Here is a 12,061-nt window from a genome sequence, read left to right as displayed (position 1 = left end):
GGTACCTTTTATTTGCTATACAGCATCAGGATCACCGGGACTGTTACCCATCACTATTCAGTGTCTGGATAACCAGTTACCTATTCTTTGCTATACAGCATTAGAATCACCGGAGCTGTTACCCATCGCTATTCAGCGTCTGGATACCCAGTTACCTATCCTTTGCTAAACAGCGTCAGGATCACCGGAGCTGTTACCCATTGCTTTTCTGCCTCTGGATACCCAGTTACCTATCCTTTGCTATATAGCGTCCGGATCACTGGAGCTGTTATACATCACTATTCAGCATCTGTATACCCAGTTACCTATACTTTGTTATACAGTGTCAGGATCACCGGAGCTGTTACCCATCACTATTCAGCGCCTAGATACCCACTTACCTATCCTTTGCTATAGAGCTTCAGTATCACCGGAGCTGTTACCCATCACTATTCAGCGTCTGGATACCCAGTTACCTATCCTTTGCTATACATCATCAGGATCACCGGAGCTGTTATCCATCACTATTCAGTGTCTGGATACCCTGTTACCTATCCTTTGCTATACAGCGTCAGGATCACCGGAGCTGTTACCCATCACTATTCAGCATCTAGATACCCAGTTACCTATCCTTTGTTATACAGTGTCAGGATCACCGGAGCTGTTACCCATCACTATTCAGCGTCTAGATACCCATTTACCTATCCTTTGTTATACAGTGTCAGGATCACCGGAGCTGTTACCCATCACTATTCAGCGTCTAGATACCCAGTTACCTATCCTTTGTTATACAGCGTCAGGATCACCAGAGCTGTGACCTATCACTATTCAGTGTCTGGATACCCAGTTACCCATCCTTTGCTATACAGCGTCAGGATCACTGGAGCTGTTACCCATCACTATTCAGCGTCTAGATACCCAGTTACCTATCCTTTGCTATACAGCGTCAGGATCACCGGAGCTGTTACCCATCACTATTCAGCATCAGGATTCCCAGTGACCTATCCTTTGCTATACAGCGTCAGGATCACTGGAGCTGTTACCCATCGCTACTCTGCGTCTGGATACCCATTTACCTATTATTTGCTATACAGTATCAGGATCACCAGAGCTGTTACCCATCACTATTCAGTGTCTGGATACCCAGTTATCTATCCTTTGCTATACAGCATCAGGATCTCCAGAGCTGTTACCCATCACTATTCAGTGTCTGGATACCCAGTTACCTATCCTTTGCTATACAGCATCAGTATCACCGGAGATGTTACCCATCACTATTCAGCATCTGGATACCCAGTTACCTATCCTTTGCTATACAGTGTCAGGATCACCAGAGCTGTTACACATCACTATTCAGCGTCTGGCTACCCAGTTTCCTATCCTTTGCTATACAGCGTCAGGATCACCGGAGCTGTTACCCATCGCTATTCAGTGTCTTGATACCCAGTTACCTATCCTTTGCTATACAGCGTCAGGATCACCGGAGCTGTTACCCATCACTATTCAGCATCTAGATACCCAGTTACCTATCCTTTGTTATACAGTGTCAGGATCACCGGAGCTGTTACCCATCACTATTCAGCGTCTGGATACCCTGTTACCTATCCTTTGCTATACAGCGTCAGGATTACCGGAGCTGTTACCCATCACTATTCAGCGTCTAGATACTCAGGTACCTATCCTTTTTTATACAGTGTCAGGATCACCGGAGCTGTTACCCATCACTATTCAGCGTCTACATACCCAGTTACCTATCCTTTGCTATACAGCGTCAGGATCACCGGAGCTGTTACCCATCACTATTCAGCATCTGGATACCCAGTTACCTATCCTTTGCTATGAAGTGTCAGGATCACCGGAGCTGTTACCCTTCACTATTCAGCGTCTGGATACACAGTTACCTATCCTTTGCTATACAGTGTAAGGATCACCGGAGCTGTTACCCATCACTATTCAGTGTCTGGATACCCAGTTACCTATCCTTTGCTATACAGCATCAGGATCACCGGAGCTGTTACCCATTGCTTTTCAGCCTCTGGATACCCAGTTACCTATCCTTTGCTATTTAGCGTCCGGATCACCGGAGCTGTTACACATCACTATTCAGCATCTGGATACCCAGTTACCTATCCTTTGTTATACAGTGTCAGGATCACCGGAGCTGTTACCCATCACTATTCAGCATCTAGATACCCAGTTACCTATCCTTTGCTATACAGCGTCAGGATCACCGGAGCTGTTACCCATCACTATTCAGGGTCTGGATACCCAGTTACCTATCCTTTGCTATACAGCGTCAGGATCACCGGAGCTGTTACCCATCACTATTCAGCGTCTGGATACCCAGTTACCTATCCTTTGCTATACAGCATCAGGATCACCGGAGCTGTTACCTATCACTCTTCAGTGTCTGGATACCCAGTTACCCATCCTTTGCTATACAGCGTCAGGATCACTGGAGCTGTTACCCATCACTATTCAGCATCTAGATACCCAGTTACCTATCCTTTGCTATACAGCGTCAGGATCACAGGAGCTGTTACCCATCACTATTCAGCATCAGGATTCCCAGTTACCTATCCTTTGCTATACAGCGTCAGGATCACCGGAGCTGTTACCCATCACTATTCAGTATCAGGATTCCCAGTTACCTATCCTTTGCTATACAGCGTCAGGATCATCGGAGCTGTTACCCATCACTATTCAGATTCAGGATTCCCAGTTACCTATCCTTTGCTATACAGCGTCAGGATCACCGGAGCTGTTACCCATCGCTATTCTGCGTCTGGATACCCATTTACCTATTATTTGCTATACAGTATCAGGATCACCAGAGCTGTTACCCATCACTATTCAGTGTCTGGATACCCAGTTATCTATCCTTTGCTATACAGCATCAGGATCTCCAGAGCTGTTACCCATCACTATTCAGTGTCTGGATACCCAGTTACCTATCCTTTGCTATACAGCATCAGTATCACCAGAGATGTTACCCATCACTATTCAGCATCTGGATACCCAGTTACCTATCCTTTGCTATACAGTGTCAGGATCACCAGAGCTGTTACCCATCACTATTCAGCGTCTGGATACCCAGTTTCCTATCCTTTGCTATACAGCGTCAGGATCACCGTAGCTGTTACCCATCACTATTCAGCATCAGGATTCCCAGTTACCTATCCTTTGCTATACAGCATCAGGATCACCAGAGCAGTTACCCATCGCTATTCAGTGTCTTGATACCCAGTTACCTATCCTTTGCTATACAGCATCAGTATCACCGGAGATGTTACCCATCACTATTCAGCATCTGGATACCCAGTTACCTATCCTTTGTTATACAGTGTCAGGATCACCGGAGCTGTTACCCATCACTATTCAGCGTCTGGATACACAGTTACCTATCCTTTGCTATACAGTGTAAGGATCACCGGAGCTGTTACCCATCTCTATTCAGTGTCTGGATACCCAGTTAACTATCCTTTGTTTTATAGCGTCAGGATCACCGGAGCTGTTACCAATCACTATTAAGCATCTGGATACCCAGGTACCTTTTATTTGCTATACAGCGTCAGGATCACCGGGACTGTTACCCATCACTATTCAGTGTCTGGATAACCAGTTACCTATTCTTTGCTATACAGCATTAGAATCACCGGAGCTGTTACCCATCGCTATTCAGCGTCTGGATACCCAGTTACCTATCCTTTGCTAAACAGCGTCAGGATCACCGGAGCTGTTACCCATTGCTTTTCTGCCTCTGGATACCCAGTTACCTATCCTTTGCTATATAGCGTCCGGATCACTGGAGCTGTTATACATCACTATTCAGCATCTGTATACCCAGTTACCTATACTTTGTTATACAGTGTCAGGATCACCGGAGCTGTTACCCATCACTATTCAGCGCCTAGATACCCACTTACCTATCCTTTGCTATAGAGCTTCAGTATCACCGGAGCTGTTACCCATCACTATTCAGCGTCTGGATACCCAGTTACCTATCCTTTGCTATACAGCATCAGGATCACCGGAGCTGTTATCCATCACTATTCAGTGTCTGGATACCCTGTTACCTATCCTTTGCTATACAGCGTCAGGATCACCGGAGCTGTTACCCATCACTATTCAGCGTCTAGATACCCAGTTACCTATCCTTTGTTATACAGTGTCAGGATCACCGGAGCTGTTACCCATCACTATTCAGCGTCTAGATACCCATTTACCTATCCTTTGTTATACAGTGTCAGGATCACCGGAGCTGTTACCCATCACTATTCAGCGTCTAGATACCCAGTTACCTATCCTTTGTTATACAGCGTCAGGATCACCAGAGCTGTGACCTATCACTATTCAGTGTCTGGATACCCAGTTACCCATCCTTTGCTATACAGCGTCAGGATCACTGGAGCTGTTACCCATCACTATTCAGCGTCTAGATACCCAGTTACCTATCCTTTGCTATACAGCGTCAGGATCACCGGAGCTGTTACCCATCACTATTCAGCATCAGGATTCCCAGTGACCTATCCTTTGCTATACAGCGTCAGGATCACTGGAGCTGTTACCCATCGCTACTCTGCGTCTGGATACCCATTTACCTATTATTTGCTATACAGTATCAGGATCACCAGAGCTGTTACCCATCACTATTCAGTGTCTGGATACCCAGTTATCTATCCTTTGCTATACAGCATCAGGATCTCCAGAGCTGTTACCCATCACTATTCAGTGTCTGGATACCCAGTTACCTATCCTTTGCTATACAGCATCAGTATCACCGGAGATGTTACCCATCACTATTCAGCATCTGGATACCCAGTTACCTATCCTTTGCTATACAGGGTCAGGATCACCGGAGCTGTTACCAATCACTATTAAGCATCTGGATACCCAGGTACCTTTTATTTGCTATACAGCATCAGGATCACCGGGACTGTTACCCATCACTATTCAGTGTCTGGATAACCAGTTACCTATTCTTTGCTATACAGCATTAGAATCACCGGAGCTGTTACCCATCGCTATTCAGCGTCTGGATACCCAGTTACCTATCCTTTGCTAAACAGCGTCAGGATCACCGGAGCTGTTACCCATTGCTTTTCTGCCTCTGGATACCCAGTTACCTATCCTTTGCTATATAGCGTCCGGATCACTGGAGCTGTTATACATCACTATTCAGCATCTGTATACCCAGTTACCTATACTTTGTTATACAGTGTCAGGATCACCGGAGCTGTTACCCATCACTATTCAGCGCCTAGATACCCACTTACCTATCCTTTGCTATAGAGCTTCAGTATCACCGGAGCTGTTACCCATCACTATTCAGCGTCTGGATACCCAGTTACCTATCCTTTGCTATACATCATCAGGATCACCGGAGCTGTTATCCATCACTATTCAGTGTCTGGATACCCTGTTACCTATCCTTTGCTATACAGCGTCAGGATCACCGGAGCTGTTACCCATCACTATTCAGCATCTAGATACCCAGTTACCTATCCTTTGTTATACAGTGTCAGGATCACCGGAGCTGTTACCCATCACTATTCAGCGTCTAGATACCCATTTACCTATCCTTTGTTATACAGTGTCAGGATCACCGGAGCTGTTACCCATCACTATTCAGCGTCTAGATACCCAGTTACCTATCCTTTGTTATACAGCGTCAGGATCACCAGAGCTGTGACCTATCACTATTCAGTGTCTGGATACCCAGTTACCCATCCTTTGCTATACAGCGTCAGGATCACTGGAGCTGTTACCCATCACTATTCAGCGTCTAGATACCCAGTTACCTATCCTTTGCTATACAGCGTCAGGATCACCGGAGCTGTTACCCATCACTATTCAGCATCAGGATTCCCAGTGACCTATCCTTTGCTATACAGCGTCAGGATCACTGGAGCTGTTACCCATCGCTACTCTGCGTCTGGATACCCATTTACCTATTATTTGCTATACAGTATCAGGATCACCAGAGCTGTTACCCATCACTATTCAGTGTCTGGATACCCAGTTATCTATCCTTTGCTATACAGCATCAGGATCTCCAGAGCTGTTACCCATCACTATTCAGTGTCTGGATACCCAGTTACCTATCCTTTGCTATACAGCATCAGTATCACCGGAGATGTTACCCATCACTATTCAGCATCTGGATACCCAGTTACCTATCCTTTGCTATACAGTGTCAGGATCACCAGAGCTGTTACACATCACTATTCAGCGTCTGGCTACCCAGTTTCCTATCCTTTGCTATACAGCGTCAGGATCACCGGAGCTGTTACCCATCGCTATTCAGTGTCTTGATACCCAGTTACCTATCCTTTGCTATACAGCGTCAGGATCACCGGAGCTGTTACCCATCACTATTCAGCATCTAGATACCCAGTTACCTATCCTTTGTTATACAGTGTCAGGATCACCGGAGCTGTTACCCATCACTATTCAGCGTCTGGATACCCTGTTACCTATCCTTTGCTATACAGCGTCAGGATTACCGGAGCTGTTACCCATCACTATTCAGCGTCTAGATACTCAGGTACCTATCCTTTTTTATACAGTGTCAGGATCACCGGAGCTGTTACCCATCACTATTCAGCGTCTACATACCCAGTTACCTATCCTTTGCTATACAGCGTCAGGATCACCGGAGCTGTTACCCATCACTATTCAGCATCTGGATACCCAGTTACCTATCCTTTGCTATGAAGTGTCAGGATCACCGGAGCTGTTACCCTTCACTATTCAGCGTCTGGATACACAGTTACCTATCCTTTGCTATACAGTGTAAGGATCACCGGAGCTGTTACCCATCACTATTCAGTGTCTGGATACCCAGTTACCTATCCTTTGCTATACAGCATCAGGATCACCGGAGCTGTTACCCATTGCTTTTCAGCCTCTGGATACCCAGTTACCTATCCTTTGCTATTTAGCGTCCGGATCACCGGAGCTGTTACACATCACTATTCAGCATCTGGATACCCAGTTACCTATCCTTTGTTATACAGTGTCAGGATCACCGGAGCTGTTACCCATCACTATTCAGCATCTAGATACCCAGTTACCTATCCTTTGCTATACAGCGTCAGGATCACCGGAGCTGTTACCCATCACTATTCAGGGTCTGGATACCCAGTTACCTATCCTTTGCTATACAGCGTCAGGATCACCGGAGCTGTTACCCATCACTATTCAGCGTCTGGATACCCAGTTACCTATCCTTTGCTATACAGCATCAGGATCACCGGAGCTGTTACCTATCACTCTTCAGTGTCTGGATACCCAGTTACCCATCCTTTGCTATACAGCGTCAGGATCACTGGAGCTGTTACCCATCACTATTCAGCATCTAGATACCCAGTTACCTATCCTTTGCTATACAGCGTCAGGATCACAGGAGCTGTTACCCATCACTATTCAGCATCAGGATTCCCAGTTACCTATCCTTTGCTATACAGCGTCAGGATCACCGGAGCTGTTACCCATCACTATTCAGTATCAGGATTCCCAGTTACCTATCCTTTGCTATACAGCGTCAGGATCATCGGAGCTGTTACCCATCACTATTCAGATTCAGGATTCCCAGTTACCTATCCTTTGCTATACAGCGTCAGGATCACCGGAGCTGTTACCCATCGCTATTCTGCGTCTGGATACCCATTTACCTATTATTTGCTATACAGTATCAGGATCACCAGAGCTGTTACCCATCACTATTCAGTGTCTGGATACCCAGTTATCTATCCTTTGCTATACAGCATCAGGATCTCCAGAGCTGTTACCCATCACTATTCAGTGTCTGGATACCCAGTTACCTATCCTTTGCTATACAGCATCAGTATCACCAGAGATGTTACCCATCACTATTCAGCATCTGGATACCCAGTTACCTATCCTTTGCTATACAGTGTCAGGATCACCAGAGCTGTTACCCATCACTATTCAGCGTCTGGATACCCAGTTTCCTATCCTTTGCTATACAGCGTCAGGATCACCGTAGCTGTTACCCATCACTATTCAGCATCAGGATTCCCAGTTACCTATCCTTTGCTATACAGCATCAGGATCACCAGAGCAGTTACCCATCGCTATTCAGTGTCTTGATACCCAGTTACCTATCCTTTGCTATACAGCATCAGTATCACCGGAGATGTTACCCATCACTATTCAGCATCTGGATACCCAGTTACCTATCCTTTGTTATACAGTGTCAGGATCACCGGAGCTGTTACCCATCACTATTCAGCGTCTGGATACACAGTTACCTATCCTTTGCTATACAGTGTAAGGATCACCGGAGCTGTTACCCATCTCTATTCAGTGTCTGGATACCCAGTTAACTATCCTTTGTTTTATAGCGTCAGGATCACCGGAGCTGTTACCAATCACTATTAAGCATCTGGATACCCAGGTACCTTTTATTTGCTATACAGCGTCAGGATCACCGGGACTGTTACCCATCACTATTCAGTGTCTGGATAACCAGTTACCTATTCTTTGCTATACAGCATTAGAATCACCGGAGCTGTTACCCATCGCTATTCAGCGTCTGGATACCCAGTTACCTATCCTTTGCTAAACAGCGTCAGGATCACCGGAGCTGTTACCCATTGCTTTTCTGCCTCTGGATACCCAGTTACCTATCCTTTGCTATATAGCGTCCGGATCACTGGAGCTGTTATACATCACTATTCAGCATCTGTATACCCAGTTACCTATACTTTGTTATACAGTGTCAGGATCACCGGAGCTGTTACCCATCACTATTCAGCGCCTAGATACCCACTTACCTATCCTTTGCTATAGAGCTTCAGTATCACCGGAGCTGTTACCCATCACTATTCAGCGTCTGGATACCCAGTTACCTATCCTTTGCTATACAGCATCAGGATCACCGGAGCTGTTATCCATCACTATTCAGTGTCTGGATACCCTGTTACCTATCCTTTGCTATACAGCGTCAGGATCACCGGAGCTGTTACCCATCACTATTCAGCGTCTAGATACCCAGTTACCTATCCTTTGTTATACAGTGTCAGGATCACCGGAGCTGTTACCCATCACTATTCAGCGTCTAGATACCCATTTACCTATCCTTTGTTATACAGTGTCAGGATCACCGGAGCTGTTACCCATCACTATTCAGCGTCTAGATACCCAGTTACCTATCCTTTGTTATACAGCGTCAGGATCACCAGAGCTGTGACCTATCACTATTCAGTGTCTGGATACCCAGTTACCCATCCTTTGCTATACAGCGTCAGGATCACTGGAGCTGTTACCCATCACTATTCAGCGTCTAGATACCCAGTTACCTATCCTTTGCTATACAGCGTCAGGATCACCGGAGCTGTTACCCATCACTATTCAGCATCAGGATTCCCAGTGACCTATCCTTTGCTATACAGCGTCAGGATCACTGGAGCTGTTACCCATCGCTACTCTGCGTCTGGATACCCATTTACCTATTATTTGCTATACAGTATCAGGATCACCAGAGCTGTTACCCATCACTATTCAGTGTCTGGATACCCAGTTATCTATCCTTTGCTATACAGCATCAGGATCTCCAGAGCTGTTACCCATCACTATTCAGTGTCTGGATACCCAGTTACCTATCCTTTGCTATACAGCATCAGTATCACCGGAGATGTTACCCATCACTATTCAGCATCTGGATACCCAGTTACCTATCCTTTGCTATACAGTGTCAGGATCACCAGAGCTGTTACACATCACTATTCAGCGTCTGGCTACCCAGTTTCCTATCCTTTGCTATACAGCGTCAGGATCACCGGAGCTGTTACCCATCGCTATTCAGTGTCTTGATACCCAGTTACCTATCCTTTGCTATACAGCGTCAGGATCACCGGAGCTGTTACCCATAACTATTCAGCATCTAGATACCCAGTTACCTATCCTTTGTTATACAGTGTCAGGATCACCGGAGCTGTTACCCATCACTATTCAGTGTCTAGATACCCAGTTACCTATCCTTTGCTATACAGCGTCAGGATCACCGTAGCTGTTACCCATCACTATTCAGCGTCTGGATACCCAGTTACCTATCCTTTGCTATAAAGTGTCAGGATCACTGGAGCTGTTACCCATCACTATTCAGCGTCTTGATACACAGTTACCTATCCTTTGCTATACAGTGTAAGGATCACCGGAGCTGTTACCCATCACTATTCAGTGTCTGGCTACCCAGTTACCTATCCTTTGCTATATAGCGTCAGGATCACCGGAGCTGTTACCCATCACTATTCAGTGTCTGGATACCCAGTTACCTATCCTTTGCTATACAGCATCAGGATCACCGGTGCTGTTACCCATCACTATTCAGCATCAGGATTCCCAGTTACCTATCCTTTGCTATACAGCATCAGGATCACCTGAGCAGTTACCCATCGCTATTCAGTGTCTGGATACCCAGTAACCTATCCTTTGCTATACAGCATCTGGATCACCAGAGCTGTTACCCATCACTATTCAGCATCAGGATTCCCAGTTACCTATACTTTGCTATACAGCGTCAGGATCACCGGATCTGTTACCCTTCGCTATTCTGCATCTGGAAACCCAGTTACCTATCATTTGCTATACAGCGTCAGGATCACCAGAGCTGTTACCCATCGCTATTCTGCGTCTGGATACCCAGTTACCTATCCTTTGCTATACAGGGTCAAGATCACCGGAGCTGTTACCCATCACTATTAAGCATCTGGATACCCAGGTACCTTTTCTTAGCTATACAGCATCAGGATCACCGGGACTATTACCCATCACTATTCAGTGTCTAGATAACCAGTTACCTATCCTTTGCTATACAGCATTAGAATCACCGGAGCTGTTACCCATCGCTATTCAGCGTCTGGATACCCAGTTACCTATCCTTTGCTATACAGCGTCAGGATCACCGCAGCTGTTACCCATTGCTTTTCAGCCTCTGGATACCCAGTTACCTATCCTATGCTATATAGCGTCAGGATCACCGGAGCTGTTATACATCACAATTCAGCATCTGTATACCCAGTTACCTATACTTTGTTATACAGTGTCAGGATCACCGGAGCTGTTACCCATCACTATTCAGCGCCTAGATACCCACTTACCTATCCTTTGCTATAGAGCGTCAGGATCACCGGAGCTGTTACCCATCACTATTCAGCGTCTGGATACCCAGTTACCTATCCTTTGCTATACAGCGTCAGGATCACCGGAGCTGTTACCCATCACTATTCAGCGTCTGGATACCCTGTTACCTATCCTTTGCTATACAGCGTCAGGATCACCGGAGCTGTTACCCATCACTATTCAGGGTCTAGATACCCAGTTACCTATCCTTTGTTATACAGTGTCAGGATCACCAGAGCTGTTACCCATCACTATTCAGCGTCTAGATACCCAGTTACCTATCCTTTGCTATACAGCGTCAGGATCACCGGAGCTGTTACCCATCACTATTCAGCATCTGGATACCCAGTTACCTATCCTTTGCTATAAAGTGTCAGGATCACCGGAGCTGTTACCCATCACTATTCAGCATCTGGATACACAGTTACCTATCCTTTGCTATACAGTGTAAGGATCACCAGAGCTGTTACCCATCACTATTCAGTGTCTGAATACCCAGTTACCTATCCTTTGCTATACAGCGTCAGGATCACCGGAGCTGTTACCCATTGCTTTTCAGCCTCTGGATACCCAGTTACCTTTCCTTTGCTATATAGCGTCCGGATCACCGGAGCTGTTACACATCACTATTCAGCATCTGGATACCCAGTTACCTATCCTTTGTTATACAGTGTCAGGATCACCGGAGCTGTTACCCATCACTATTCAGCATCTGGATACACAGTTACCTATCCTTTGCTATACAGCGTCAGGATCACCGGAGCTGTTACCCATCACTATTCAGCATCAGGATTCCCAGTTACCAATCCTTTGCTATACAGCGTCAGGATCACCTTAGCTGTTACCCATTGCTTTTCAGCCTCTGGATACCCAGTTACCTATCCTTTGCTATATAGCGTCCGGATCACCGAAGCTGTTACACATCACTGTTCAG

This window comes from Taudactylus pleione, unplaced genomic scaffold (genome assembly GCF_031769625.1).
Source record: "Taudactylus pleione unplaced genomic scaffold, aTauple2 ptg003455l, whole genome shotgun sequence".
NCBI classification, from domain to species: domain Eukaryota; kingdom Metazoa; phylum Chordata; class Amphibia; order Anura; family Myobatrachidae; genus Taudactylus; species Taudactylus pleione.
The sequence above is the reverse complement of the archived record's forward strand: the minus strand, read 5'-3'. Positions refer to the sequence as shown.